The following is an 8,077-nucleotide window of genomic DNA, read 5'->3' as shown; positions in this document are numbered from 1 at the left end:
GTGTATCAGTTTTGGATTGGCATTTTTTTCGCAAAGAGATATCTCAACACCAAATGATCAGTAGTATACAGTAACCTTTTCACCGACAAGATAGGAACAAAACTTGTTAAAAGCAAAGACTATAGCCAGCAATTCTTTCTCTGTAGTGGTATAATTGAGTTGAGCCTCTGTAAGAGTTTTGCTAGCATAATAGATGGCGTGAAATGTGTTTCTAGACTTCGCACATGCTGCATTCAATCCGAGAACCAGCTAAACCATAGCTCTGATACAACTAAATGTAGCACACTAACCCGTATCTATTACAGAACAGGGTTACAAAGCATTACCAGAGTTTACGATTCAAAATAAAAAAAATTTAAAACATTTCAATTTATATCATTAATCATAGAAAAAGCAATCAATAACATTCATATCGTCCCTTATACGAGCTCTCGAGGCAGTAAAAACATACTAGAAATAAGTCGGGACTAAATTGGAAACTCATAGAATTTTTCAAAAAATAGTGAAAATTTTCAACACTGCAGGGATCACACGGCCAAGTGACTCGGTTGTGTCTTAGGTCCTATGGACATTCAAAATAGGGACACACGGCCGTATCCCAAGCCGTGTCTGTGCCCGTTTAACTCACTGACTTGGGTCACACGACTAAGTCACATGCCCGTGTGCTAGGCTATGTACCCTTCGAAATAACCCCACACGCCCGTGTGCCAGGCTGTGTGCTAGGTCGTGTAACAGCCTGACTTACAAAAATTTTGAAAACTACAAGAGAGATATGGCTATGTCGCTAGGTCGTGTGTCACACACGATTGAGACACACGCCCGTGTGGACGAACATAGGCCATATTTGTCACCCATTTCAACGTGTACCTATAATCCCTTTTGCACAAATACACAAGCCATCAAAAGGCACCAAAATCATGCATAATCAAGCAATTCCAACATGGTATAGAAGCATACAACTAATATGCCCAAAAGGCACCTCAATCACAACCATTAAACATGTATATCCATATACATAAATTGGCCAAAAGTTCAACTAACTTATAACTTGACTTATGTCATAACTTACCACTTTGTTGACAAATCAAATCCACATTTAAATTAACAAATTTACCATTTAACAATTTGAATTAATAATCATATATGACAACTACATTTTTCATACCAATATGAACATGTTCAACTTCCATCATAAGACCACATATATATATCAACATATCAACCATTCAAAGTACCAAATCTACAAGCCAAAACATAATGGCTAAAACATCAATAAAATGACATAAAATTGATATGAGCTCACCCAATGAGCTAGATATTGAGTCCATGGAGTTGCCTTCGAGGCCAATCACCCGAGCACGTGCCAAGGGGTTCCAAGATGCCATAGCAAGCTACATTGCTCGAGTGTGGAGTGATAGGTTGGCCGAATATCAAACGCCCAGCTCAACTAGCTTGATTCGCACCTTCCTACAAGCTAATTTTAGCTCGTGTCAGCTCAATTCAGCTCAATTCGGCACTTAGCTAGCTCAATGAGCTGATTGTATTTATGTTGAATAAATTAAATTAGTTGTGTTAGTTAAAATCAGCTCAAAATCATTTAATTAAATAAATGTGTTTTAATCTGGACATTTTAATTTAGCTTATTAAATGTGTCTTATGTTAGTACATGTCTTTAATATGTCCATGTTAAGTCATAAATTAAATGTGTTTAGTTTAATTACAAAGTTTAATGTGTTTAGCTCAAGAAAAATTTATTAGTGGCTGCTAATTAATTTGTTTTAGCCGAATTAATGTGCAGAATTTTAATATGTCCCAGCTGCTGATTTCATGAGTATTAAATATGTCATAACTGAATTTATTTGGTATTTTTTTTCAGATGAATCAGCTAGCTTAAAGGCAAAGGAAGCTAATAAAGAAGGAGCATGTATTTGAGCACATACATGGACGGCATTTAAAGTGCAGCTGCCTTGTGCTTTCAGCTGACTTTTCGTGCAGCTCAATGGACTTTCAGCTGCTATTTTGAGCTTCTCCAAGAGTCAATTTCGTGGAGAGCAATGGCCAAAAGTTGCCTCATAAATTCCAGCAGTTAATTAACTTGGAGGATGCTCATATTCGGCCAAAGAAGCATGTGTTTTCAAGCTGGCCATTTCTCTTCTCCAAAAGCAGCAATTAAGATCTTTAAAAGCATTAGTTGAATGTGAATTTTCACCATTAAAAGGGCCAGCTGAACCATCTCTTCTAGAAAGAACAATTTTAGAACTTTGTTAATTTGTGAGGTTGTTTTCAACTCTCGTTTTTCTCCAAAAACTTGTGAAACTTATCAAGCATCTTTGTGGCGTCAAACCTGTCTTTGTTTCTATCCGAACTTATCACTTTAAACCCGAAAGTGTGGCGTTCGAATTCATACTGAGGTTCCTATCATCTTTGATAGCAGGTCGAAGTTTCTATTCACTTATCATATACCTCCATCAACACGTTACCGACCTAAGCATTCTCATAAGTTATGGGTTAACACACTTCTATTGTGTTATTTCGGCTTTGAATCCTTAGCCAAATTGCATCAGTTGTTTTCTGATTCGTTTCTTAAACTATCAAACCCCTTTGAGCCTAAATAACCTTTTCCTTTTAACCTATCTTGAAAAGCCTTCAACTTACTCCTTATTCATGATCGGGCAAATCCTACGACTCAAACGAGCCAAGTACGTATCAAGTTGGTATCAGAGCTAGCTGAATTAGAGTAAGAATTGTTGTAATCGGTATTACGAGATTATAAAAAAATCAAAAAAATAAAAAAATTCAAAAAAGAGAGGTTATTTTGTATTCAAATTGTTCTATTGTATTTAGTATAGTGTATTTAAAAAAATTCAAAAAAAAATCAAAATTCATAGTTGAATTGTAAAAGTGTTGTTGCTGCCCGAACGACAATATCAATAGCCACCCTTACCTTTGCTATCTTTGTTTGTTAAGCCTACCCAATCCCGACAATATTTTCCCCACCAAGCCACATCCATTTTGTAAGCTGACCCCAAAAGATATTGATTGTCAACTTAGTTTACGAAGAACTTCGAGAGGCGAAAACTGAGTGGTAAAAGGCAAGAGAGATTGGTGAGACTATCCGAGGGAAATAAAAGCCGAAGTGAATGAGAATTCTTTGTGAGTGATTGGTGAGTTTTTCTTTTGTGAGTTTTAAAAGAATTTCAAAATGTCACAAAGTCCGGAAAGGAACCCCACTGAGGGGGGTAGATTTCGTCCCATAAGAAACATTGGAGGTGGAGTGCCGGATCTCACTTTACAAGCCAGTATGCGAGAAATGGATCGATTGTTTGACCGCAAGCTTGAACCAATTGAAGATCGCTTATATCGAGTTGAAACCCAAGGGCAACGCGAAGTGACTCCGGAAGTAGCAAGGCAAGGACGAGAGCTTCCCATCAACAATTTTGATGAGGTAATTGAACCCAAAAGTGAGCCCTTGTCTGTTCGAAGCCTATCTCAACGAGGCCAATGGAATCGGGGTCCAAGAGATCGAGATCCTACTGACTATAATCTCAAAAATATCAAGTTGTCTATTCCACCATTTCAAGGGAAGAATGATCCCGAGATATACTTGGAGTGGGAAAAGAAAATGGAACTCGTCTTTGAGTGCCATAACTATTCGAAAAATAAAAAGGTCAAGCTCGGTGCCATTAAATTTTTGGACTATACGATCGTGTGGTGGGATCAATTGGTGACTAGCCGAAGAAGGAATAGGGAGAGGCCTATCTCTACTTGGGCCGAAATAAAGGCTGTTATGCGCAAGCGTTTTGTTCCATCCTACTACCATCGAGAGTTGTATCAACGATTGCAAAATCTCACGCAAGGCAACCGAAGCATTGAAGATTACTATAAAGAAATGGAAATCGCTATGATAAGAGCTGACGTGGAGAAGGATCGTGAAGCAACAATGGCGAGATTTCTAGCCGGCCTAAATCGGGATATTGCCAATATCGTTGAGCTTCAACACTACGTTGAAGTTATGGACATGGTGCATATGGCAATAAAAGTTGAAAAACAATTGAAGCGAAAAGGTCCCACCCGGATATATCCAACGACTTCTACCAACAAGTGGGCTTAAGGAACAAGCAAAGCTCCCACTCGGCCTAAGCTAGCAAAAATAAAAACAAGTTTTTTTCCAAATCATTCTCGTGATATAAAATTTTTACACATGACTAAGTCACATGCCCGTGTCTCAGGCCGTGTGGACATGAATTTGCCCAAAATCAAGCCGTTTCCAACACCAACTCATGCATCCACCTAAAGATCTTTAGTGCACATTATCAAAGCATCAAAACCTTGCCAAAACATACATATAATGACCAATTCAATGGTCCCAAATCAATCAACCAATATGCCAGTCAGGGCACCTCAAATGCAAACATTTAAACTTACCCAAACATGCATTTATTTGATCACATTTCATCATCAAACATAATTCAACTTCTAACAAATCATGCCACAAATATGACCATTAACACTTCATCACAAACATACCATTTGAGCCATACCATTCATGCATCGCAAGTACTCAAAAATGACATAATTTGGCAAGCATCGAAAGGAATCAAATCGAAACAACTTATACGTGCCAAAATCATCAACTAACATTAAACTAAATACCAATACAAGTCCACCTATACATGCCATTATAGCCTTGGCCAAAACATTCAAAATCTACCAATATTTATACTGAATAGTGTGATAGATCTCCGAAGAGCTTCCAAACCGGTCGAGCTTCTGGTTATCCATAAAACATAGGAAAGAAAACTATGTAAGAACATAATGCTTAGTAAGTTCATCAAACGTGAAACATAACTTACCATTTCATTTATATAATATTTAGTATAAGAATAATGTAATCCAACCACAAGCTATGGATTATCCGCAACAAATGCAATACCTTAGCTATCGATAGGACATTTAAGACTAGCACCCGAAACATGAAATCCCTAATGACATGTCATTAGTGTCCTACGAATTCCTAAGGTTCAATCGGGACTCATTAACCATCATAGCATGATTTTGGATATACATTGTTCACTACCATTTTAAATACATATTAACATATAATTAAACAACATTAACATAATAATCCATACATACGAACTTACCTCGAGACTAGGAGTAAAAACAAGATCGACTAATCTGATGCTTTAGCTCTTCCCTGATCTAGATCTGTACATGGTCTATCTTCATCTAAATAGAAATTTTTAATTCATTTAACATATCTAGCATTCAATTTAGTCCACATTTCATATCTTGGAAAAATTACAATTTTGCCCTTAACATTTTAAGTTTTCACAATTTAGTCTTTAAGCTTATAAATTGAAATTTAAACATTTTAATCCTTTTCTCATGCTAGCAGAATTCTCTAGGGACCTAAATTAATCCATTCAAACCATCATTTCCCAAATTTACCATGAACTTTTATCAATTTTACAAATAAGTCCTTAAATACAATTTTCATCAAAAATCACTTTACAAAACTTGTTTATTTATCAACAATGACTCTTAATATACCATTAAAAATCAAGAATCACAAAAGAGTATTCATGGAACAACCCTAAATCTTGAAGAATTTAGCAAATTAATCCCCGGGCTAGCTAGGTTAATCTACAAAGATCCCAAAAACATAAAAATCAGTAAAAACGAGCTTAAAAATCATACCATCCAAGTGAAATTCAAAGCCAAGATTTCTCCCCCCTTCAATGGTGTATTCGACCAACAAGGCGAAAGAATGAAAAGATGACAACTTTAATTCAGCTTTTCTTTTCTAAATTTTTTTTAATTCCTAAATTACCATTTTAACCTTATTACTTATTAAAATTTACAACAAAAGCTTGCCATGAATATCACTAACTAAAAAATGGTCTAATTACCATCTAAGTCCTTTCACTTTAGAGTTCCATAGCATTATTCCTACAATTCGAAATAAAAACTATAAAACACCTATCCAAATTTTAAACTATTTAGATCAATTCCTTGGAATTTTCTGTACCACTCACACTGCAACGCTAACAGTTTGCAATGGTTTAAAAAGAGTGGGTGAGCTTAACAAGCTCAGTGAATGGTTAGAATAACCACCAAGTAAACATGAGGTCATGCATTAAATGAAAATGAGAAAGGCACATTCACATACTTAGTTTACCATATAAACCAACTATAACTTTCATGCAATATTTAACAGATCATTCAACATTATGGGCACACATTTATACATACATCACATTTTACAGTATTGCATTCAATGATACCTTGGCACTTGAGGTTATGAAATATAAGAGTAGGCTCTATAACCAAACATCAGATACACAGATCTCCAACACACCAAATGGCTTATTGAGTCGAACATATCCCAAAAGCGTAGCATATAGCTAACACTCTCTGACACACCAACATATCCCGGAGAATGGAGCTTAGCTCACATTCCCTTATCTCTGTAAAATTGTCCCAGGCCTCAATGCCCCAAAAACACGACACAAAGGTGAGTACCCACAATCTTATGGCAACCCAACTATATCCAATGGTGTAATAAAGTCACAAGGCCAAAGTATCCACATAAAACCACATAATCACGTACCATTTTTCTTCACTTTTTCACTGCATATTTACATTATCTCTGTCAAGCGGCATGTTCAACATGCTCACAGTTAACACTTTCACAAAAGCTACCACAAGACGAAGAACGATTGTACGTACGGCTCACATTGATACAATTTAAGGAATCTAACTAGTTTGAATTCATAAAATAGTTATAATTTAAATGATTGGTTTGAACTCATCGGTTTTTGGGGGCTATTTTAATGGTAAATTTATTGAATTTATACTAAATTTTTGTTTAGGTATTTTTTAGGAGTTATTAAGGAAAATTAGAGGATTTGCTAGTGTGCTGCAAAGAAGCGAAAAAAAGGTGTGGGTCCTAAACTCATAAAATTGTTTGAAAATGTTAAATATAATGTTATATTTGATAAATTACCTTGATTATTGGATTGACTTAATAGCCAAATTATTGATTTTGTGAGTGGTCGAACCAGTTATGTTTCAAGCCTTAAAAGATTAACATGCTGGCAAAATTGTTAGTTTGATACTATGAATGTTTGATTGAGTTTGTAATTACATATTTGAGTTATGAAATATGACAATGTTTGACTGAATGATATAATGTGTTGAGATATTAAGCTTATGTATGATTTAAACGCATGAGATATTTGTTATATTGTGTACTGAAAAGGGTGTTATTTATGCATAATGAAAATTCGCAAAGTATGTGAAATTGAACGATATTGATTGATACCAACAAAATGGTAATTTGAAATATTGGAACACCATTTCAATTTACTGAAAGTATGTGATTATCGAAGACATGCTGAGCATGTCAAATGAATGTGAAAAGTATTGAGATATGATTATGTATGAGATTGTGTGACATATTGCATATGCATTGGGTTGGGACTTTGTGGTTAATGAAGGAGTTTCGTGGAGTACCGGTAGCATAATAAGTTTATATTATTTGTAGTCAGTCGATTATTTTTTCAATTAATATCATGATGCATTTCATTCATACGTGATTGGGTGCACTTAGATTAACTGAGCTATCCTAACCAGACAAGGACTAGTAGGCACATAATTGAAAAGTGCAATGCTTAATTTAGGTCATTAAAACCAACTAAGTTAAGGTTCATAATATCTTTAGTTTGCTCTATTATCTTGCATGGTTTTTAGATTTATGTAATTAAACTGTTGCAAAGGTAAATGTCCATGTGACCTTGCATAAATGATAAGAAACCCTTAGTCTAATATAACCAATAACATGCATATTTAACTAAGTAAAAGATTCGAGACGAATTAATTTTGTTTCCAAACCCATAAGAGATCGAGTTGCCATAGAAGTAATTTCGAACATGTTAGCATGACGAAAGTAAGTTAATTTGATTAATATGATTATCCTAGCCCATCTAATGTTGATTGTTTTTGTTGATAATGTTGGGACACCGGCAACCCTACGGCGCAGCGGAAACGCAAAACATCCGGCGATCCTAACCAT

Source organism: Gossypium raimondii, chromosome 13 (genome assembly GCF_025698545.1).
Source record: "Gossypium raimondii isolate GPD5lz chromosome 13, ASM2569854v1, whole genome shotgun sequence".
Lineage (NCBI taxonomy): Eukaryota > Viridiplantae > Streptophyta > Magnoliopsida > Malvales > Malvaceae > Gossypium > Gossypium raimondii.
This window is presented reverse-complemented; position numbering follows the sequence as displayed.